General features: G+C 41.1%; 1 protein-coding gene across 2 annotated transcripts in view; it reads left to right on the forward strand.

The window, feature by feature from the left end:
- Positions 1-24,350, forward strand: part of znf385c (zinc finger protein 385C) — a 168,528-nt gene that overhangs the window by 20,057 nt on the left and 124,121 nt on the right. Inside the window, exon 1 of one of the 2 annotated variants that reach the window (XM_028599926.1) lies at positions 934-986. The exons of the other annotated variant lie outside the window; for it this stretch is intronic. The gene's annotated coding sequence lies outside the window, so the exon portion shown is untranslated. Of the gene's footprint in view, positions 1-933; positions 987-24,350 lie in introns of those variants that run through there. 2 annotated transcript variants of the gene reach the window in all.

The following is a 24,350-nucleotide window of genomic DNA, read 5'->3' on the forward strand; positions in this document are numbered from 1 at the left end:
CTACAGTACAGGGTCAGCTGTTGTACTGCTAATAATTATTAACTGTGAGGTGCTGTCACATGAATGTCCACTATAAAACACATTTAATTAGTGGATTGATTTTGTATTCTTATATAATAAAATTAATTAACACTCATTAAATGCCCATGGCACAGTTTGTTCAGTCTCTTATTTTTGATGGAAAATATTCGTGAAGTCATATTACATTAAAGTGAGTGGTATGACACAAAAAAACAATGAATCCACATAAAACATGTTTGGGTAGAGAAGAGGGGGTGGGTGGCTTGTGAAATAAAATGAACCAGTTTTGCCACGTTTTATATCATTTTACTATATATAAAGTTATGATTTAAATATTGGTGATCAGCCTACCTACAGTCAGTAAAGTGTAAAGAACAATTTATAGTTGATGTGCTGCTGGACTGGAGTCGCACCAGCGGGTCAGTGTGAATACTCATAAAAAGAGCAAAGACATCCGGTCATGTATTTCAAAATAAAACTAATTTAGATTTATGGCTCTTGTGTTATAAAGTAAACTCGACCATAAAAATTAAATAGGCCTATACATCACTTAAGTATTGAGCTATTTTGTAAATTTTCTTTTAACATGTTTGTTCTTCTTTAAGCCGATTAAAGAGGGTTTGTTGCCCAATGCTAAATATATAATAGGCCTATTATAAGCTTAACCTCGACTGAAACATGAAGAGAAACTCGAACCGTTTCAAGGCATTTTTTCATCTCAAAAAGTCCATTCAAATTAACAGCTGTAGTATGACATGCAGCTGCTTCTTTGATGGTGCAAACACATGTATGCCTTTTGTTGTTAAAGGCACTTCCTGCCTCAGTCTGCACAACGGTGTCTGACTTGACAAAACCGCTGCCCTGGACAGCTCTGGGATTTTTTGCGTTGGCAGTCTGTACCAATCTGTTTCCACAGTTGCTGGGCACGGACGAGCACCGGGAAAGTCGGAAACGGAACGGGACCGGTAAGACAATGCGCTCTCCTGTCTTCTTGTATTGTCACACGTGAGGAAGAGTGGTGTCTCTGCAAAAGTTTTAATTTGGCTGAAATGGATCTCGATGCGATAGTTTCAGGTGCACACTTTTGAAAGAGAGGAGTAAATTGAGCATGTGGTGTGGCAAAGTTGTATTTCGCTCATCGCTTTTGCTGGAATAACTACGTGTATTTTATGGATAAAGACCATGGATTTTAGACGTTATGCGTAATGGCGCATCAGCAGCGCCAGACGTCTAATCGCCTTTCTCCACACTTTTTTGTGAGTGATAAAGTAAGATGTTTGCCTACTCAACTAATATAACTTATAAATAAATCAATTAAAATCAAACCATAAAATATGCGACAGTGGGAGAAAATACAAAGATCACCATTATGCCTTTAAGTGGGGATGCTATGTCAGTGTAACATGTATTTAAGGTTTTATTTTGGTCCCTCGTTTGTAGCCTTCTAACCAAAAATGAGGTAGATATCCTAAAACTACTATTCATATTTATAGTCGGCCATGGGTCGATATTGGCAACATTTGCTTCACTCATGTACTCCATCCTCCTCTGTACCCAACATTATGCCCCATCCAGATTTATGATCTTACTTAATAGTATTTTCCACAGAAAATTGTCAATGAGTTCACCTCCTCTTGCACTTTCTGCTCTGTACTGCAGCCTATATGTTACATTTTGGGTAATTATAGCAAATACAATATTCACTTTCCTTTTAAAGGGATATCACTGTAATAGCCTACAGTTTTCTTATACACACTTAAATATATTCAATGTATTAATACAATGGTAGTGACTTTATAGTGTTTTTGTTACCTTTTTAATAACCTTTTTTTGGGCTTTTCTGCCTTTAATTTTTGACAGGATAGCTAGGTGAGAAAGGGGAGAGAGAGGGGGGTTAGACATGCAGGAAATTGCCACAGGTCAAACTCGAACCCTGGACCTCTGCGTTGAGTCATAAACCTCTCCGTATATGTGCGCCTGCTCTACCACTTATCCAGCCCGGCCACACCTTTTTAATAACCTTTTGATAGTGTTTGAAACATAAGGTATAGTTTATAGCTTTGCATTGATAACCTTTTGTAATATGTTAACATAAACTGTCCTATTGCATCTTCATGTCTGGCTTTATTAACACAAAGCTACATATTATAACTCACTGGACATTCAGGGTTCATTGCCTTTTTAAAGTGGCACAAAATTTGACTGCATGCAAGATCCTGAGACATAAACCGTAAAATGGGTTTTCACATTGAACATCACTTCCACAGACACATACACACACACACACACACACACACACACACACACACACACACACACACATACACATACACTGAATCTGAGTCTACTGGGGCCAATAATAACATGATTTAACAGCTTTCTGCTTGGAGGAATTCTTGAAGTTTGACATGTCTATTTCATCAGTGCTGGCAGTGCTCTGATAACAAAAGTGCATTATATAATCACCAATGTACAGAGAGAGAGAGAAGGGTATGTTGGTGTACAGATGTTGGAATCAGTCCATCCTAAAGTGAGTCATGTCAAAATTGGGCGTGTGAAACTGTCACTTGAATTAAAATTGGATTTTCTACTGAACGCCTCTTTTGCTGCAATCTTTGTGCTCAGTAGTTGTTGTAACAAGTAAGAGCTCTGAAAAATCAAGTGGAATATCACTGTGTAGATTTAGAGAAATTGACATTGTGCTCTGTATAGACTTTATTTATGGACAGCACCTTTTTAGAGCTGGCTTCTCTGGCCCTAGTTGATAAATGCTGCAATCTGTCTTGTTGGTATGATAAAGTGTTTTTTATCTTTAGATAGAGTGAGTTTGGCATTTGAGAGTTTTTACAGTGAATAAAGGAGGTAGAGCAAGAAGAGATGGTGTTTTATGGCACTGTATTTGTCATGAGCCGTTTGGTAGAGGACTTTTGGTTTCAGGAAGACAGTACAGTAATAACAGCCTGTGTGGACATGCGTAGTATAAAACCTTGGCAATGTGTCAGTTGTTGGCTGTTACCTACAACCATACTAGTTGGGTTAAGCTAGCTACATCGTTATGGTGAACACAAATGAGAAGGCAAAAAAAAATCCCTTTTCATATAGATTCCCTGTTTGTGTTGTTACTGAGAAACCATAACACTCCCTGTGCAGTAGTTCAGATGATAACAGCATTTTGACATTCTCCTAGAGAGCATGAAGTGCTTGAGTCTCCCTCTAATGTTACCTCACATGTGCACAGCGTGAAGTTACTGATACTGACACACTGTATACATTTCCTTTTGTTACTGAGCATATTCCGATGAAGTACCCTATTTTAGGTGTAAAACACATGGAACAAGCACACAAACGCATTTCACAAAAATGTTTGTTTAGCAGACTGCAGATTCTTCACAACGGGGAGCTCTTAGTGTAGCTGTCAGGTATTTTTTCTTTGGATTTATCATTGGCATAAACATAAATAGAAAACAGCCACATAGTTGTTACTAATTGGATGTACTGTAAACAAAAAGGCTAACCTTGCACATGTTGTGCCACCACTGGGGAAAACAAGTACTTGTGACTACAAAAGTGATCAAGTGTACAAGTGTCTCGCTGCTTCCTGACTGGAGAATTGTCCGCCTCACAGTACCTCAAAGCCTCCTAGAACTTAAGTTCAAACTATGACTTTAAATTGGGTGTGGTCTAGTCTGGATCAACAGAAGTACATTTGCAGGAAAATTGCCTGACATTCCACGTGTGGCTTAAGCGCCAGATGTCCCTTACCTTCTGCTCTTTGTGTGTTGCCGTTCTCAAACTCTGTTCGCTTCGGGAAACGACAACAAACTTCGAGCTAATAGCAGCAAGGCAGGCCTGCTTGGTACTTCTTGCTTTTACTATGTAACTGGGACGTTCTGGGACCGATTGGTTCGGATTGCTTTGGACAAAGTACACACGGCAATACACTGGTAGAGCAAATTACGTTTAACCATTTATCCAGCTAATTTAAATATCTCACACTACTGTATTGTGTGAACAGTTAACTTCTAAACTTCATTTAACATTTGACGTGGCGTTTTCTTTTGCAGGTTGCAAATGTTCCACCAAAACAAGTTCCTTCTCAAGACCATTTACAGAGGCACCGTCGCTGCATCTGGAGCTTAGCGCCGCCCTATATGATTGTAATTGGTTTAAAGAAATGCAAACAACCCTGATGAGTTTTTTTCTCCTATCCCAGAATGTATCTGTGGTGAAGCCAGACCTATCTCCACAGCACTGTGGAGATAGGCACTGTGGAAATAGGCAATGCAAGACAAGGTGTGGTCAAATAGTTTAATTATGCATTTACTCTGCTATACACATTCACTTTAATGCTATTTCTCAATAATATTGGACACATGTATAATATTAATGAGTTTGAGTTGACTGTTTGACTGAAGGAACCATTTCAGTTCCTTTAGGAATTCCATTTGTGTGTGAGAGAAAATGAATTGTTGGCACTGATGGAGAGTGTGTTAAAGGGATTATCATGTAAACTGAAACATTTACCAAATATATGTACTCTAATTATAGCTACAATTCTTCATTTTAACCACCCCAATATTCCACAAAATCCCACCCACACCCTTATCCTCCTGCTAGTTTGTGGAGATGACTACATGCACACGCTATAAAACACCATAGAAGAATGTAGTGGAATCAACAAATAATTTATCATTAACTTAATGAAAATAGATTAGTTCTATTAATTTCAAGTTCATTCAACCTAAAATGTTTTCATTTTCAGACCCATTTCAAAACTGATGAGTTGAATTGGTCCAGGTAAAAGTGTATTTGTGATCAGCATATTAGCACACTTCCCAGCATACATTGCTTGACAGTTAAAGGAGGGTTCTCTCCACAGAACTTATGGCTTACCCACTGCTAGTACCAGCTCTACTCTATTCGGCTCGACTCGGCTGCGGTGCCCCATCCTCCATTTTCCATTGCAGATTTAGTACCGCCTCATGCCTGAGGCGAGTGTGGCTGTTGCCACTGCCACAAGACAAATTTTGTTTCAAAAGAAGCTGGAGGCAGCAAAAAAAACACTGCTGACTAAACTATTTAAAAATGGCGGGTTTGTTTAGGACACCCCCGTCTGTAGCTAGCAGTGATGACGCAGTGATTAGTGACAATTCTCTCCGACCAATCAGTAGTCTGCAGGTTTTCACGTCACCTTTTGGTATTGCCTCAGCTCGCTTGGATCCTTGACGGAGGTGGTACTAAAAAAAAGTACCTGTTGGCAGGTACCAGGGACTTTTTTTCATAGTGGAAAACCAAAAAAGGCGAGTAGAGTCGAGGTGAGTCAAGCAGGTACCGTGTAATGGAAAAATGCCATTAGTTATTGTAGTTTGAAGAAAATATACATAACTTATGAGCCAGCAACTTTGAACTAATTACCTCCACCAATGAGGTTACATTTTCAGTTTGTTTATTTGTCCATCAGCAGGATTACCGGAAAAACTACTGGCACGATTTTCATGAAACTTGGTAGAAGGGTGTAACATTGGCCAAGAAAGAACCCATTACATTTTGGAGCGGATACACACATTATTTTTTTCTTTTGTCAATATTGCAAGATAGGGCAGCACTCATGGGGTCTCGGAATAGTTGGAAAAATGAGTTCCTGACTGAGAAAGTTTACATTGCATTAACATTGGGAGATAGGGCATGCCCAGGCGGAGGTCTGCGCTCTCCGAGTGCCCTTGTTGTTATTCAACTACGTTCAGTTAACTAACTGTACAGAAAAAATATGTAACTAAAAACCACAGTATGAACTTTTAGTTTTGCATGCCTTTACACCCTGAGGAGATGTAAGTGGTATGTGTGTTTGTTTTAAGAGTATTGTTTAGTTTTTAATTGTTGTTGGCAGCTCTGAATCGACTGACAAGAGACAAACCGCATGTCTGTCACCATGTGTTGTTAGAGGTGGATACCGTGTTTACTTCCACCTCAGGGAGCTGGTGGTGAAATATGCCCCAGCTAAATGCATTAAAGTGGCTTCATGTAGTGCTCAATGCTAAAGACACTTATTCATCTCACAGGGTCATTGGACAGAAAGCATTAATATTAGATGTTAAAGGGGTCACTCTGAGGCCACTTGCCACGTTTCTCTTGGGGAAATCCAAGGATTGGTTCTTTTTTTTTTTTTTTTTTAGATGGTTATCTGAGATTGTTAGTGTTATTTTGTGGAATCGCTGGTGTTAGAGTGCATTTCACATGAAGGGGGAAATGTAAACATTAAACCCATCCTTGCATAAAGAGAAAAGAGTTGAGAAAGAAAGGTGAGATAAGAACTAAGAGAGAGTGAGAGGGCATAATTTGGGAACTTAGAGAGAGAAGCATCCACACACATCCTCATATGTTGATGTAGGTAAGTGTAAACTGTTTCCGACAGGCAGAGTGTAAGAGTGTTCACAGACGTAACGCTGAATGGTTTACAGTGACACCCTCATGACCACAATGCGGGGTGAAGCAGAACCTCTCCCTCTTGGTGTCTTCAAAAGAACTCTTTTTCTTCATCTCAGGGCCTCCAGCCTTTTTCTCATCTCCAACAGATCAGGGTCAGGTTGCTTGGCTACCAGGCTGGTCCTTGGCTCACAAACACAACATCTTGTATACACATAAATTAATATGTATCTGTATTCTAAGCATGCTTCAGTGCTTACTGACTCTCTTGGTCAAGACTTTATTGGTAAATATACTGTATGCATGTGCAAGGCATCATATGCAAACACATTTAACAATGTATGTTTGCAGAATCCTTTTTGTCTTTTTTTTTCAAATTCTTTCTGTCAGCCGCTTGCTCTTATATTGCTGCTCACCGTATAATTTTCTCTGTGATTTCGCTCGTCTGCTGTTCAAGTGGCCTCTCGCTTTGACCTCTTTTTGATCCTCCTCCTTACTGCTGTTTTCTATAGTATCATCACCCACTGAGCCAAGGTGACCAGCGAGCTCACACTGTGCAACACACACACAGCTGAAGCCTGCAAGGCCCAAGACTGAATTTGTACACTTTTTGGATGTTTGTTGACCTCTCTTGTTCTCTCTCTCACTCTGTGTGTGACTGACATCAGTGATTCAATCCTATGCTGAAAATGGTCAGAGTAGCACAGTGACCTTCAGTTGGACGTTTTGTGCTAAAACTGTGACGCACTTGCTGGTCGCATTTCCAATTGCCAATACAAACACAGTTAATTCCCAATTAGCTGGGGTAAGCTTGGCACAGGAGGACATCACTGTCCTGTCAGGGCCAGGCAGAGCAGCACTGTACACCAGAAATAATGTTTTTAATTAAACAAAAACATTCAGATTCTCATGCATTTAACATTTGTACAGTATGTGGGTTGTGCTCTCTAAAATCACAGGTTCACAGTGATTTCTTAAAATGTTGTGCAATGTACTTTATCAAAAGCTATACCTTATTTTTTAAGTCACTGCTTAAGCATTAAGTTATCTACGCAGCATTTTATTTTGTTAAACATGTCCTCTGGGGGAGGCTCAGGATAAATCAAAAGTGCCAAAAAATTCCCACATTTGCAATTAATTAAGATGTTGTAACACAAATCACTTTAAAAGCAAGCTTGATAAATTATACATTCCTTTTCCACTCTCCAGGGGTTGGGTGAGGAGTGACAGGGCAAGTAACAAGCTGTGCAGGTAAAATGCAAAAGGAAAATCTCTATAAAAAGCCATGAGCACTGGCCCTTCTAGCCATGCTGTCTCTTTATCGTTGAAGGAGCAACCGAGTGGTGGTACCCTTCAACCCCTGAGTTGCTCCGCTGGCCTGGGTTGGTGCCCTGTGGGAAGCTTGAGGTGGGAGAGAGAGAGTGGGGGTTGGACTGGGTGGGTTGCACCAATTCTGACAGCTGCATGAAGCCTGCCTCGGGGCATGAAGGCTGCCCTTTTTCCCGATGCGAGCGCCCACCATCCTCTAGCCCCGTGCCTGGCAGACTGGCATGGCCGACCAGAGGTGCACAGCCCGGGGATAGACTCAGAGGCTGCCTGCTCCTTAGTGGGGAGCTGGAGAAGTGACTCTTCTGACACTGGGGATGCCATGTTGTGTCTATCATTTTTAGAAACTACTTTAGATGAAACTTCCGTATGACAAAAGCCATTCCCGTGGAAACTCGTTCATGCGGGTCCCAAATATTGTGACAGCTGTAACTTGGAAAATAGAGATATGAGGCACTGAATTTGCTGAATTCACAGTTAATACGACCAATAATTAGCTAGCTATTTCTTCAGGAGAATAACTGTATCATAGACTGTAAAATTAGTGGACGTAGCATCTGTGAGGTCACCCATTGGTTTGTGGACTGCCATTTTGAGACCTCGAGTTTGGCGATACAGGTATCGCCATCTAGGTTTTTTGTGACATTGTTCTGTCATTTTTTTCTGTCATATTTCTTTACAATATAAAGAATTTATGCTTTCATAGCCTAGTGATGGATTGTCAGAAATTATAAGCCTGTCTCCTAATGTGCATAAACACTTTTTATTAAGGTTTCACGATTGATATGAGCAGAGCTTTCCATAAGCGTCGGCTGCCGGCCAAACCGCTGACTACTCATTTAAGTGTAGCCCGCTGCTTTATTGTAGGCTATTCATTTTTTATTCTAACAAAATACTTTTGATTAACAAGTTTCAATTCATGCCTGTATATTTTATGACCACTATAGTGTCTACTTGAAAACAATGCAAGCATGATGATAGAACAAGCCTGTCTGTCTGTATCAGTCCCATGCACACGCTCAGCTGAAACTTTGCGTGTCCGGCTGAGTAGAAAACCGAGAATTGTCTTCAGTGTTGGACAGATATTAGCAAAATAAAAACACATTAAGAATTGCATTGATTGCACAGACAGGGAACATCCTCATTAGACAAACACCGGTGGCAGCAGTTTGACAATTGCGGCGTAAGCATTAAAAAAAATTCTCTGTGCTGCATGTTCCATATTGGCCAGGACATTTATGGCCTTAATGAATTAACAAATTAATATACTAGCCTATCATTATTTACATCTTTTAACAGCAGAGCCTTCTCTAAGACACACTGCAAACACACACTAAGGGCGTGGGTACTATCACCATTCATCTGCGTACGGCAGTACAGAAAATCTGCAAACATTCCCTTAAGTAGCCAGCTAACTCTAGCGGTAGCTAGCTAGTTTGGTTGGCATAACTCTTAACAAGACATTTGAGAGGGTCAAAGTTCAAGACGAACATTTGGACAACACTCAAAAACAAGTTCACGGCTATTTTAATGTACACGGGGCCATGGTTAACATTGCTCAGCCTCTATCGTGATTGACAGGTCAGTGTGTATCCACGCCCCCTAAAGCATCCATACTATATAGCTAGCTGTCTAAAGCGACAGGAATGTTTCTCCTTTCTTAGCTTATTAGAATGCAGTCAGTTCAAAGGCATTTAGTAATGTTAACGTGCTGGGATGACAGCAACTGAAGGGACATAATTTAATAAGTGTCAGTTTTACAACTCATGAAGTAGGAGGGTCATAGTTCTTCTAAAAATAACGTTCCCATTACTCAACACCAGACACCCACGGAACATACAGTAAGGAAATAGCATGCTAGCTAGCTAATTCCTGTCTCATTTGTAATCTGATAAATAGTAAATTCATCCACTCTAGCACCCAATAGGCCTATAGCTATTTTCCAAGACACTGTAGCTGTAACGGGTACGGCACCAGATGGAAGTGGGCTTGGTTTTATTTAAAGTAGATTGGAAAAATGATAGATGCGGCCACACGTCCTCTCATGACGCCTTTTAGACCTTGACCTACCCTTTGAGCCCTGTGCCCAAACAGGAGGTAATATAACAGTCAGAAGTTAGAGCAGAGGAGAAAAGATTGGCGGTTGGAAAGGAGTATCAGGTTTTTCACCTACAGTAGAAGCAGAGGGCTGCTCGTCTTCAGTGGCACATTTACATACTGTATTAAGCTTCATTTGATCTCCTTTTGATTTGTTGTTATGAAATCATTATCCTTATAAGCAGAGAGCACCAAGTCTGCCTCATTGCCATGAGCCTTAGATATACACACTCGCACGTGTAATGACTCACACTGACAGTGGCCCCAGTGTTGGAGCCGCACATTCATTTACACAAACCCATGCACACACAGTGGTGCATTTATGCTGCTTGTGAATGACTGCGCTCTGGAGTTAAACACTGGCTCACTGTGTTCGGCCAGGTAAGCCTCCTCAAATACTCCGCACAACAACAAGTGCTAAATAGACTGCTTGTTTTGGTCCAACTGCACTCAGCAGGAAGGGTGGCGGCTAAAATCATTTGATCAGAAACATGCAGTTGTAGATTGCTTTCATGAATATGCAGATGTGTGCAGTAGGCTACTGTGTGTGTGGTATCTGGTATCGACTTTTACGTTTATTTATGGAGGTATTTTTTTGTGCATGGCTTTTTTCAACAACGCCCTGCTTCACATACACTCATTCATTCAGTAACACAAATTCACACATGGTAGCTGCCCAGCACAACCACAGTCTTTCAGTGGAGCTCTGCTGTCGGAGCTGTCGTGAGTTAATTGCCTTGCTCAAGGGCATAATAGTCATCAATATTGACCAAAGGGAGAGTTTACTCATTTGCTTTCTCTGTGTCAAGATTATTTATATCTGAGAATACTAGTTTCTCAGTCTTAGATGGTGTGTGTTGAGCTCTTGTCCTCATAATTTTCCAGGCTTTCGACTGCTATATACTATGCTATACTGCTAATGATAGCAAAAGTCATGAAGGCAATTCATAAGGAGGTATGTTTTAAATGAAAGTTTGTGGACACTTCATGCTCATCACAGGCTATATTTTTTTGTTTGTTTGCTAAATCTGAATGAAGGTAATGCATTGGTTTAAGTAAAATATATTTAGCTGCCAGGGATTATTCTGAGGCTAAATTTAAGAATCACCCTGGACTCTAAAAGCTTTTTGTTATTGTACATTTTAGCACAATTTGTCCTTACTTTAGCTTTGGCCTAAACATCTGGTATTTTTCCTGTAGTGAAGTGCTACAGTAGCTTAGTAATTTTCTCCACAATTCGGTTATGATTAAAAACTATCTAGGTTATTGCTTCCAAGGATTCTTGTCAAAATCTAGATGTACTCTTACTATATTGTATTACTGTTTCTGCCCTCTGAAATAGGACTTTGATCTCACTGGAAGTACAAAGATAAAGCTTGGAATAGAAATAAACATTGTGGCCTACTGTAGCATAAATGTGTGAGTGGTGAAGATGGTTTTGAAGATCTGAAAAGACAATTTTTCAACTGCAGGCCGAAGACATTTTGCTGTCACAGCTGCTGCCTAAATGTAAAATAATAGCAAATGATGAATATGTAACACAATCAGCCATCAGATAAGACAGACACCCCACAGATATTCGGATCAACTGTGTCATCTATTTTACATTCTGCTATCGCACTTACTAACTTGTACCTGTCTGTACCGGTGAGTCTCATCTTTCTATCACAGTAACAATTGTGGTTCCAATGTGTATTATTGATGTTGATGTTAAAGAGTTCCTCATTTTTCCCCCCCTCCAAGTTCAAAATATTAACAGCTCCTTATCTCAAGTATTTCTTCTAAAACTACATAATTAACAAGTGTGAAGAGCTCGTTGTTTCGCAGAAATGCTTTGTACCTGTCAGTAAAGCCGATGTGTGATTTTATAACACTTGTATTGCACTTGACCCTTGTCTTCATATTAAAACACAGTGAGGTCAGGGGAGGGTAATGCTCAACAAATCTGTTACATAATTAATTTGACCAGGCAAAATAAATTCAAAAATAATCTTTTTAACTCAAGCGTGACCTCTCCATACTGTGTGTGTGTGTGTGTGTGTGTGTGTGTGTGTGTGTGTGTGTGTGTGTGTGTGTGTGTGTGACAGTGCTTCTGTGGTTTTCAGCATACATTCATGCAGCCGTCCTTTCGGAGCCGCATCTGTTTTATCTCCTGCACAGTGAATGGCTCCTCTTCTGCCTCCTGCAGCTCCAGATATCAGCAATCAGTGTCATTACAGCCCGCAGGAGGTGGTACCAAAGCTTCCTCCACCAAACCCAGCCACCAACCCCCCCTACCTCCATCCATTTTATTGATCAGGCTGGAAAGACCTCTAATCCATGCTGATCACAGTAACCTCCACCGTCTGGACAGCTGGATCTGAGGCACACACTGTTTTTTCACTGTGTCTCTTATTGAACTATGCCGGCTGTGAGAAGAAGAGGCTGGATATTGTTGGGTGTGGCTCAGGTCACCCCAGATAGCCTGATAGAGTTGGTGATGCTGAAGATAGGCATGTGATGCCACAATTGACGTAGCGGCTGACTCAGAATTGCTGATATCATTCTGCCCCCACAGCTGCCCTCTTTCATTCAGCTCTGCCACCTCCTCACACGGAACTGGGGCTTAGCAAACCTATCAGTGGTGGCCTGGCCTTTGATTAAAAGTCAGATCATCACCCTCTTACCATATGTCTGTTAAGCAGCTCTAGGAAACTGACCTTGTTTATTCTTTCCACGGTATCAGTATTTTTTCACGGCTTTCAGTTAGTGCCATCTATGTGTGTGCTTTTTTTCCCGCGGTATGTTCCTCCTCTCATTTATAGCTGATGTGTTTTTCATTTCTGTGTTGCATGAGTGTCTGTGGGTTATGTGCCTTTGCACTCTGCTTGGGGCCTCTTATCAGTGTCAAACTGATGGGCCGAGAGTGGGTGAAGTAAGCAAGGGCAGCTCTCTACTCCTCAAGTCCCACATTAACTTCACTTCCTCCAGTTTAAAATCCCTCTTAGCCCTGCAGCAGCCGAGACATCAGCTCTTAACTCACACATTGACTCACTGATCCACTAAATCACTTCTGTTAACTGCATTGATTCACTGTGTCTCTCTACATTTTCTTACCTGTGCTTCTGCAGTACACCCGGCATATCCTGAGTTGACTGGCAAAGTTGAATAAGACTGCTTCTACCACTGATTCAGTGCACACTTTTCAGTCAGATTTGTGTTTGCCAATCTGAGTTTTAAACAAAGCTGTGTTGTGTGAATGACGCAGCAAAAGCCGAACCCTCAAAGAGCTACACTACATTAGTTGACTTTATCTCCCCTCAGCTCAGTTCAGGCCATCACAAACTCATACTGGCCTGACAGCCCCTATAATTGAACCATATATTTTTTTCCTCTCTGTAAATAGAAGAAGGGACATCTTTCAGTGCTCTGCTCCTGGGAGCATTTTTGCTGACCAAACAGGGGCTGCTTGGGTTGGGTTAACAATTGTAACGACACTGCTGTCAGAGAGGGGGCACAGCCAAATATAAAGAGGGGAGGAATGGCTATACCTGCTCTCTAGAAGAGCCACACACAGTTTGTTCAGCCAAAGCTTGGGGAGAGAGAGAACAGAGAGTAAATTACAGATACTGACTTTAAAAGCTCCCTGAAACAATGATATTGTATTAGAAAATGCTTTCAGATAGACCACATCTGCTTTGCACCAATACCTGTCTGCTGCACCTTTGGACACTCTATTTAAAAAGAGGTTTCTTTACAATAATGGACATAATTTGGAAACCTTAAACCAGGCTGGCTTTGAACAGAAATGTCTCACTCAATGCTTTTTTTTTTGCCACCCTTTTTGTTGTCAGTGTATTGGAGATGTTTAACATGCACCATCTTAGCAAATGTTAATTGCATAATTATGTTTTGTATTATATTACATTACATGTCATTTAGCTGACGCTTTTATCCAAAATGACTTACAATTGCTATATATATATATATATATATATATATATATATATATGTATGTGTGTGTGTGTGTGTGTCAGAGGTGTCACATGCCTCTGGAGCAACTGGGGTTAAGTGTCTTGCTCAGGGACACATTGGTGGATGTATTGCAGTGGGTATTGAACCCAGGTCTCCCACAACAAAGGAATGTGTCATATCCACTGCGCCATCACCACCCCCTATGCTTTATGTAACATTTGTGTAATATATTTACACAAACATTATTTTCAAAGACTTTATGTACTCATATACAAGTTTTTTCTTCTTTTTTAGTTGTTAGAGTTGGTGGACGGACATACAGGATACCAAACAATCTAAGGGAAGCTTAGTGTGTCTTAATTCTCCCAATAGCATGAACTGGGTGGTACAATATCTGCAGCCCAGTGATGCCTCAGTGACTCTGTTCTAACAAACAAGACACTTGTCTTCTTCAAAGCCAAATTGAACCACACAAATCTGTAGCAAATCAATAGCTAGATCGCTGTACCAAAAGAGAACACACTCGCTCTGGGCTCTGCTAATGTTTTTTTATGGCAAACTTAGAGAGAAAAGACAGGGAACATCTGAACAAGAGAACCTGAGGGCTGCTGATCACCTCTCGTGGTCTTACTTTCTCTTTTACTCTCATATATGCAGTAAACATATTTGTAGACTTATGGACTTGTATATGGCATGAATGTAGCTTGGTTTTCATACATTGCTCACATTGATATAGGTTATTTAAAATAGATCCCAGTGAAATATCTTTGTCCACCTTCACTGAGGTGGTAAAAATGTCATTGTTAATCTCCTATTCATAGCTGGCTATGCGACATTGGTAAATTACAGGGTTTTATTTAAGCCCTCCTCTGGGTTATTTGAGTGAGCACAGGCCTGACAAGTAATCAGGGCTGATTACTTACAGGTTTGACAAATCCATAAAATCCTCACACAAATATAGTGCATTCAATATTTTAAGTAGCTTGATAGAAGAAAATATACAAATGAAAAAAAAATGTCATGCCAAAAGAATTAAATGTAACTTATTATAATGCTACCTCATATTTATTTATTCATATATTCCAATACCTAAATTTAAGTGCATTAAGTACGCACTCCACAAGGATTAGTTTTACATTTTTGGAGATACATTTATTTGCTCTCTGGTGGAGAGCTAGAGAAGCCAGTTGCAATATGACTGGGAACAAGGAAAACCGCTAGCCTGGTTCTTCCCTCCTGCAATGGTCCGGCACATAAACCCCATAAAAAAGGCGACTTTTTGTTTTTAAACTTTGTCTTTTGTACAGATTAAACAAACTTTACTTGAAGGTATCTACATAAGAGTGACATGACACTGTCATGAACGTGTCATAAACATTATAAACAAGTCATAACATTTTATGACATAACGCTTCTTTTAGTAAGGGTCATTCAGTTTGTGTCATGACTGTGTCATGACAGTGTCATGTCACTCTTATGTAGATACCTTCAAATAAAGTTTTACCCAACGTCTTAATTCATGAACTTTAGAGTTACTATTTGGAGTATTTTCTTACCTTAGTGTGGAGCTAGGCTAGCTGTTTTCCCTTGTTTCCAGTGTTTGTGCTGGCTGCCAGAAGTAGCTTTATATTACCGGTATCTTCTCATCTAATTCTCTGCCAGGAAGGGAATAAGTATATTTCCCAAAATGTCAAGCTTTTGCTTTGACAAGCTGGTGTTGTTTGTTCATGTAGTTTTTGGTGTATTTTCTTGTATTTGTTTTGGTAATATTAATAATATACATTTGCATAAGTAACGCCAAACAATGTGAATAAACATGAATCAAGCTGAGACCCTTGTTGCATGTCATTCCCCCTCTTTATATGCCTCCTGTCGCTGCCTCTTGGCCAGGTCCTCATTGTAAATAAGAATTGGTTCTCAATTGACTTATCTGGTTAAAAATAGTAAAATTAAATAAGTTTGGGGCAGAGAAAAATTGGTGTGCGTAGCCAGAGGTGATATTCGTCCATTTAAATGAAATACAGTAAATGCCATCTGAGGTGGAAAGCAGGATTGAAATGCCATGTCGCAGAGTTACAGGTGCTTGCTTAATTATGTAGTCTTGTTACATCCTCTTGAGTACATTTGCATTACTCCTGCTGATGTAAACACACAGTGCTTCACATTTTATTTTGCCAAATTTTTAGAAATACATTTAGATAAAAGCCCATGACTGGTGGCGTTATTTGACTGTCAATTCCAGTATATTGCCACATTTTGTTACTACGAAAGGACAATATCAGCTTGCTGATGCCTATCAGTTCTCCTCAGATGCTATTCATTTTTATTCTCCCTGAATTTTAGCAAACAGCCATTTGAGCATACAGGAAGGCTATTTTGTTACAGCATTTCATACGTTTTCTTAAAATCCTCTTGACAGCACGATGGAAATTTTAAGTTTAATTCTTAACACTGCGCTCAGTCATTGCCTCTGCTGGATCTTGCTAGCCTGCCCACTTCACAGCCTATATCAAGGTACTCCTCCTTTACTGTAAACTTTTCTGTGGCACATGAACACAGGCCTCCTCTGGCCTGGGCTCAAATCTAACCCCAAAAGCACACAGTGAAAGCTGACAGCAGGGAGACTGACCCCTCGCAAGGTACGGAAAACACAGAGAGGAGCCCTGTTCCCCCTCTGGCCCAGGACACAGGGGCACACTGGAGCCTTCAGAGGAATGAAGGATTGGTGGGAAGGACACACATTGGAGCTCTGTATTCAACTTCCTCCTCCACCTCCCTTTGGCTCAGCCCTCTCTATACACCATCCGATTTCCCTCCTCTCCACACATATGCCTTTGAGACACCTAGCCCCAGAGTTGCATCTGATTTTGAGGGGTGCTATACCTCCTGCTTTCTAGCCAGTTGTTCTTGTCTGCTCTGTGATCTCCCAAGCCCAAAAGCTCCAGCCAAGTTGATCCAGCTTCCTCTCTACCTGTGAGCCCAAGTCTTCCTCACAGCTTAGACCTACAGAGCTTTATATCGGAGAGAGAGATTGAGCAAGAAGTGAGAGGAAGCCTATTTCAAAAGAGATGAGTAATGGGCCTTGAGGGCACTTCTCAGCTCCCCTGGAAGCCTGCTAGCCCTTGCCTTTCTACATGCCTAGATAGGTGTTACATAAATGACAGAACATCCTTGATGGCCACTTTTTGTATGCTAAAAGCATTCTCCCAGGTTGGTGTTTATGTTAATGACTTTAGTCAGGGTTTTGAAGTGCTTGGATGATGAGCAGCTAGCCTAGAAACGGAGGAGTGTCTCTGACCTTGGCCCACTTCAGGGAAACGCTCTGGTTTCTGACTAATAGAGTATGCCCTATTCTTTCTCCCACAACATGCACTCAAAATAGCTCTGGCATGCCCCATTAAGCAGCATTTTAATTGTTAACACGGCATACTCTGTCCTTGGCACACATTAACTACTTCATTTAAATGTCAATCCAAATTAAAGAAGGGCCGAGGAGACGGTTGTTTTAAACGGGAACAAGCGTTTGCTGCAATCGCAATAGCCATTATCAGCTTTTAAGGAGGAGTGCAACCTCAAATATGAGTTTTTTTGGTTCTCACCTGATGACTGACACAAAACTCAAGGGTACCATTTGTGATATAGACTAGTAAAGGGGAAAAGAAAATCACAGCTAGGGATTGAATACATTCTAACGGAACGCCTACCGGTATTTTACAAACTGGGGGTAAGGAGTTTAAACGGGCATTTACCAGTTAAAGAGGATCTAAGGGCTGGGTTCTGCTTGAAAATAACTAGTTATACAATGTGTTGGTGAAAAGCCATGTGTTTACGGAAGTACAATACCAAATTGCTGAAGTACTCAGTAACAGGGATCTATGGGGTGAATGTGGATTTCAGTTTTCAGTCCTAGGCTGCTGCAGTGCTTAGCTATTGGAAAGAAGGTGCTTGTATTTCTCGTAATGCAGTGATAAAGCAGAAGCCTGTGACGGATGTTTGTTTCCTTGTGTGTACAGTTCCTCCCTTCCTTCCTCTAACTTTCACCCTAGGCCTTACCCTCAGTGAAAACTTCCATAGTTGGCAACTGCTTTTTTCAACCCCCCCAAGCCTGTAGCCTGCACATCTGTGCTGGGACAGAAACCCCATTTCCCTTGGAGAGCAATAATGCTAGCATTAGGTTCTGCACAGAGTGGTGCCAGCCCAGGGGCCTGGCATGCAATCGTCCACTGTTGCAAACAGAAGCACACATACACTGAATCCATTCCCAGCTCTGCAGTACCAGATGGATGGCAAGCAGGGATGCTCCAGGTCCAAATCACCTCCTGCAGCTGGGTGATAGTCCCAAAGCATTAGAGAAGACAGGCAGGGATTGGGAGCTATTGCGTCCGTTTTTGCTGTTTTATTGTCTCACTACCATTAGCTGCCATGTAGGTCTTTTAGATTTTGAATTGTCAACACACTCTTCTGTTTGTCTCAGAATGTGCTTGTATTGCTTTGTCGTTTTTTGTGCATATTTTACTGTGAGGGTCTAGCTGCTTGTTATGCACCATCTGATAATGGGTAATGCACTGGTGGCGGCCTGCCTAATGACTTAGATAGGTAGAGGTGCTCATATTGTCAAGCAGGTGTAGTGTTGTCATGGGGATGATGTGTAGGCCTCTCCTCTACTGGAGTGAACCAGTGAGCGGTACTTGACTGCCCACCACCAAAAGGCGCAAAAAAACATGACCACGCATGCCTGCACACACAAGTACACATGTAGAAGTACCAACATTGCAGTACTAGCAGAATGGATGAATCAGTGAGCTCTAGCATCTTGAGGAGGAGGAGGAGGAGTTGTCTATCACAGTGGATTTAATCAACACACTTAGGTCACAAATGGCTCACTCGTGGAAAAGTGCATCATTTGCATTTCAGGTTGTTTGCTATTTTAATGCTAATGTATTCTCCAGTGCCCACCAGCCTACATGAACACACTTCATCATTCAGTCCTTTTTTTATGTAGCATCTCTCTTTCTCCATCTGTCTATCTCTTGCCCAGTCAACCCCTCCACCCACCCACCTATTCGTCCCATGTCCCACAGCCCCCCACTTCTGTCTGCTGCCGTGCCTCCCATGTCTCCCATTAGAAAAGGAAATGAGGCGAGGTACCGATGCAAATATCTTGGACCCCTCGCTGCTCCCTGACTCATCACCCAGAGACCGAAACAAGGACAGCGTGAGGAAGAGAGGAGGGAGGGCAGGGAGAAAGAGGTGGTGGGGCACAGCGGTTAGACAGAATACAGACCTACACAAAACATACAGTTGATTGGTACACAAGGAAAAAACGGGGAAAAGCAGGGGCCGCTATGTGAAGGCAAAGTTTATTATCATGCAGAAAGCTTTCTTCGGCAAAATAGAACAACAAAGAGAGCATAAACCATTGAACACTGCATTATTTCTCGTTTTCACTCTGCATCCTTCTTTTTTTTCATGGTGTGGCTGTCTTATCATTCAGCCTGCAGTGCTATTTCAGCAGTTCTGAGGAGTCATTCATTTTCTCTGTCTAGTGCCTAGTCTATGTCTAGCGCACTTGATTGTTTTGTGTGTGTGTTTGTGTGTGACATGTTTGTGTTTTTTTTCCGCCATTCCTATGTTAAAGACAGGGTTGAGGGAGGAAAAACTGTAATGAATTAGAAAAAAGATGTATACAAATGTATTTAATGTCACAATTGCTACAAAGCTGGCAGCCTACACATGCTCAGTAAAGTGCTGTCAGCCTCGGTCCACCAACCAGCTGTAGGTGGAACACCATTCAGCGCATTCATTGGGATTATCAGAAGCTGCTTTTGCTACAGTATTCAGGCAGGATGTAAACATTTTCATGTTCTTCTTGTGGATGTTACCAGCCACCTCCAGCAGTATTATGGAAATGAGGGATGATGTTGTCATATTCACATCCTGAATAGTAATGTAAAGACAACTAAGAGATTACAGTTGCCCCAAAATATGTCTGCATTTTATTGCAAAGAACTAAAACATCTCTAAAGTGGCAGCTACAATTCAGGGATTTGTCTGGATGCAGAGACAACAAAAAAACATGTTCAACCAATTTGATTAAAAATCTTGGAAAGCAACATGAGCAGCTAGACAGGCAGGCAGGTTGTAAACAAATCCTCAAGAATAAAAAAAAACACACCTTCGACGCTCTGTGTGCGTGTCGCGTTATGTCACGGCAGTTTCCTGCGGCGTCGCTATGACGACCATCCACGCTCTCCTCACGCATGAGGCCACCTGGGAATAACAGAGGCCGCCTCCGTGATTACGTTGTTTTTCCGACTTCCAGCGTTCACATAGTCAGGATGCATGTTCTTCTTCTTCTGTTATATTGGCGTTTGGCCTAACAACTTGTTGCATGACTGCCACCAATGTAGCCTAGAGCATCAGGTGTGTGAAAACATGGAGGCCACAATAACAAAAGATTTGCTGCTGTTTTCTTATACGAGCATCCAAACAGCACATGGACAAGTGTTTGTTTGTGTTATCTGCAGGACAACCAACGGGAAAGGACACGGATAAGGTGTTGTTTTTTTTATATACATGGGCCTACTTATGAATAATTTGAAATATGTTATGTCTGTGTATGTTTCTTGGCAGAGGCATTTGTCCACAATAAACAGTTTATTGTCATTGAAATATGTTCAGTGAACCAAAGTCTCCATCAAACGTCAGTTGTCAACAACGCTTCACCAACTGGGAAACTTGGTTAGCAAAATCTAGCCCGAGTTTCCCACCTCTGATTCCCACAGGAAATGACGTGAATGATGACGTTTTCACTCGGAAAAATGTTTTTCCGATGTTCATGAACGCACGGTAAATCTGGAATGGAAAAAGGAGGACGGGGCACCGCGGCTGAGCCAAGTAGAGCTGGTACTAGCAGTGGGTAAGCGGCATTAGTGTTGCACACACAGATGGGTTTTAATCCAATGGACTATTGGGTCCGTTCACCAAGTTTCAAGTCATTTGATTAAAATAAAGAATAATAATAACAAAAAAATAAATGTATTAAATCATGTTACTTGTTGAGTACCCAAATTTAAAGAGTAAAATGTGTTCATTAAAACTTTTTGACCAGGTGGTGGCAATAGATTAAACGTTAAGGGATCGCCATAGTTATAACAATTATTCCTGAGGGGTGATGAATGTGTGTACCAGATTGAATGGCAATCCATCCAATAGTTTTTGAGCCATTTTGGGGATCACCAAAGGGGATCACCAAAGGCATGAGGCTTCATCCATTAACGTCTGCACAAAATTTCATCCAACCGTTAAGATATTTCAGTTGACAAAAGTAGTGGACTGACCAATATAATTACATTGCCATCCCTAGAGCTATGCCACGAGCATGACTAAAAACAAGACTGAGGTTGTAAATAAAACTGGAATCTTTCTTCAAGTTTTGTGGTTCTGTCGATAAAAAGACGATGCACAGCCATGTGAAGTCATTTGTCCCAGCTGGGTGGCTGGCCCACAAAGCTTGCCCATTCCTCCAGCATGACAGTTTTGCTCTAATGGCATGGGGTGCTCAATGACTTGAAAGCGGCACAGTGGAATCCTAATGAGTGTAATGATTATCTCTGTGGCCAGCTGAGGCATTTACCCGGCTGGACTCAAGCTTTGCTGGATCTCATGCACGCTTCATGCTGTTTGACAAGCTATATATAATAATAATAATTTTATAACATTTTATTTATATAGTGCTTTGCATGGTACTCAAAGACACTTTACAGTAAAACCAGCGCATATAGCACATTAAAAACAGATAAGCAATAAAACCAACACATAAAACAAGCATATTAAAAGCAATTTAAAACCAGTAACTATCAGATGAGAAATGTAAGACTATTGTATGTGGAAAGCTAATCTGAAGAGGTGTGTTTTGATTAGTGTTTTGAATGTGTCCAGGTCAGTACAGTCACGGATGTGTATGGGTAGGGAGTTCCAGAGGGGGGTGAAAGCTCTGTCACCCCAGGTACGGTGCTCAGTCCTGAGTGGTGGGGAGAGGAGGTTTGCGTCAGAGGAGCGGAGGTTACGGGGGGGAGATTGTGGCTGTGGAGCAGGTCTGTGAGGGAGGAAGGAGCCTGGTTATGGAGGGCTTTATGGGTGAGGAGGAGGACATTAAACTGGATGCGTTGAGAAACCGGGAGCCAGTGGAGGTTCTGAAGGAGGGGAGTGATGTGATCGGGTGTGGGTGATCTATATGAACAGAGAGGGGGACGTTGTTCTAAATGCTGTATGTCTCATCCAGACGAGAGCTGAAACATCTTTTCACTACAGTGCCTCCTGGGAGCCAAACCTAAGTGTGTTTGTCTGCCTGTGCACATTTGTGTGGCTACCCATGCTGCACACTGCAATACACTTCATTTCCAGTGTCAACTCCAGCCATGTTGCTACCTAGTCATACATTTCCTGTGAATTCTCTTTCAGTCTCTGTAACTCTCTCTCTGTTTAGCACTTCTAATATTAGTCAGGTCTAATTGCTGTGTTGAGTGCTAACTAAAAAGCTAATTAGGCCAGTGGTTTTTGGTTAAAGAGGAGGCGGAAAGTGAACAGAGGGTTTCTATTAAAGGAACTGTCCCCACCCAGACCCTGACAGTGTTGTCTTTGACCTCCACTTTATTCCTTTACCAAAAGATCACAGGACAAGACCTTTGTTTTCTCAACAGTCTGTTGGATTAGTTGTTCTATTTTTGCTCCCACACTTGTGAAATGTTGGCTCAGGAGGTGCAAGATTGTGTTTGATGTTTGAGCAGCAATTTGTTAATAATTTGTTAATAATTCCCAGAGGAAATGTTTTCTAGTTCCAGAGAGAGATTTGTGGAGGATTATGGTCCACCACAATGTATAACATGAAAGAGGTTGAATTTCAAACTTCTCTCTGAAATTGATTTTTTTCTATTGTTGAGTGATCCCAGCCTCCATTTCAAACACGTGCCCTGAATCTGCAGGGATAGTGTGCACAGTGTACAGTAGTGTGTGTCCAGGTAAATGACACAGAGGTGCATAAGTAATAAGACGTGTTGTGTGACATCTTTATTCACTCAAACCCTCACAGTGAAAATGCAATACAGCATTTTCACACCAATATACTGACTTTTGTGAAGGAATCTTGTTAACCTCCATTGTGCCTTAAGGTTCACACACTCCCTTTTATCTTTTCGTTGGTGATTGAATGTTCCCCCTGCTTCCTCTGCCTTTTTGAATGTGGGCCATATGAACAAATAAAGACCTAGCTTATTAAACAAGTGAGCCTTTAAATTACACAGACTGGCCTTGCATGCATGGGTGACTGTCAGAGCCCTCTCCCCGCCACCTCCAGCAAAAAACAAAAGCATTAGGGAGGGGCTGCACTTCACTGTTCCTTATGTTATGTCCATTTTTTCGGAGAGCGCCCTTATTTAACACCAATGCGTGGTTTTTTTGTTGTTTTTTGAGTGCTGTAAGGGTGAATATGATGTTGATGTACTGAGTATTGTGTGCGTGCCTCTTGTATTTTTGTGTGTTTCATTAGACAGAGGATAATGAAGGCGCATGTTGATGCTATTTCAAAAGCCTTTCTTCATGGAGGGGAGAGTCGTTTTTGTTGGGCTTGATTGGGTTTGAATCTTGACAAATGTAGCAGCCTAGTTGTTGTCTTTCCTAAGTTGCTGATTGCTGTTGATCTGTACTTATTGTGTCTTGGAATCGTTTTATCTTGAAAAGCAGGCTCAGAGGATGTAGCTGTAGCTGCAGTTTTGTTTGTTCTGAGTACTAGATGGTTTCATGTGGTCACCATGTTGTTGGTGCTCTGTATAGTTTGTCTCATTGAGCCTTTATATATTCTTATCCTCCCTGTCATTTGCATATTTAAACACCCCACTGTTTGTGTGAATGTATGTGTATGAAAGTGTGAAAGGGATAATGCACACTGTTTAACCACAGTGTAATTAAACACCTTGATTGTGTTTTCATAATTTAAAGAAAAAGCAGTTAAGTGTTTGAAGAAAACCAATTAAGCGACAGTTGAAAGTAATTTTGAGCATTATTTGAAGACCTTTATCACATAATTAGAACCATTAAATATGTTGTTAGTAAAAAAATAAGTTGGAACAAGTTTTCTTTTGAGGTTGAGAACAGAACAAATGTGTATTCTTCACTAGTGACTTGGAATATTTTCAATTTTTCATGAACATAAACCTTTAGCATTACTTAAAACTGCACTATTACGTTTTCTTTAAACCCTTCAAATACATAATTTGCGAGAATATATCATAGAAATAAATTCAGGAGAGTAAACAAACTGCATCAATCCCAACATTATGTTCATCAAAGTATGAAAATATGACAGCTTTTGACATGAGTATACTGTCAAAAGCTGCCGTGTGTGTGTGTGTGTGTGTGTGTGTGTGTGTGTGTGTGTGTGTGTGTGTGTGTGTGTGTGTGTGTGTGTGTGTGTGTGGAGGGGGGGGGGGGTTAAACAGAAAGGTGTGTGTGACCCCATTAACCACACCATC

The sequence above is a fragment of the Perca flavescens genome, chromosome 15 (genome assembly GCF_004354835.1).
Source record: "Perca flavescens isolate YP-PL-M2 chromosome 15, PFLA_1.0, whole genome shotgun sequence".
Classification (NCBI taxonomy): Eukaryota; Metazoa; Chordata; class Actinopteri; order Perciformes; family Percidae; genus Perca; species Perca flavescens.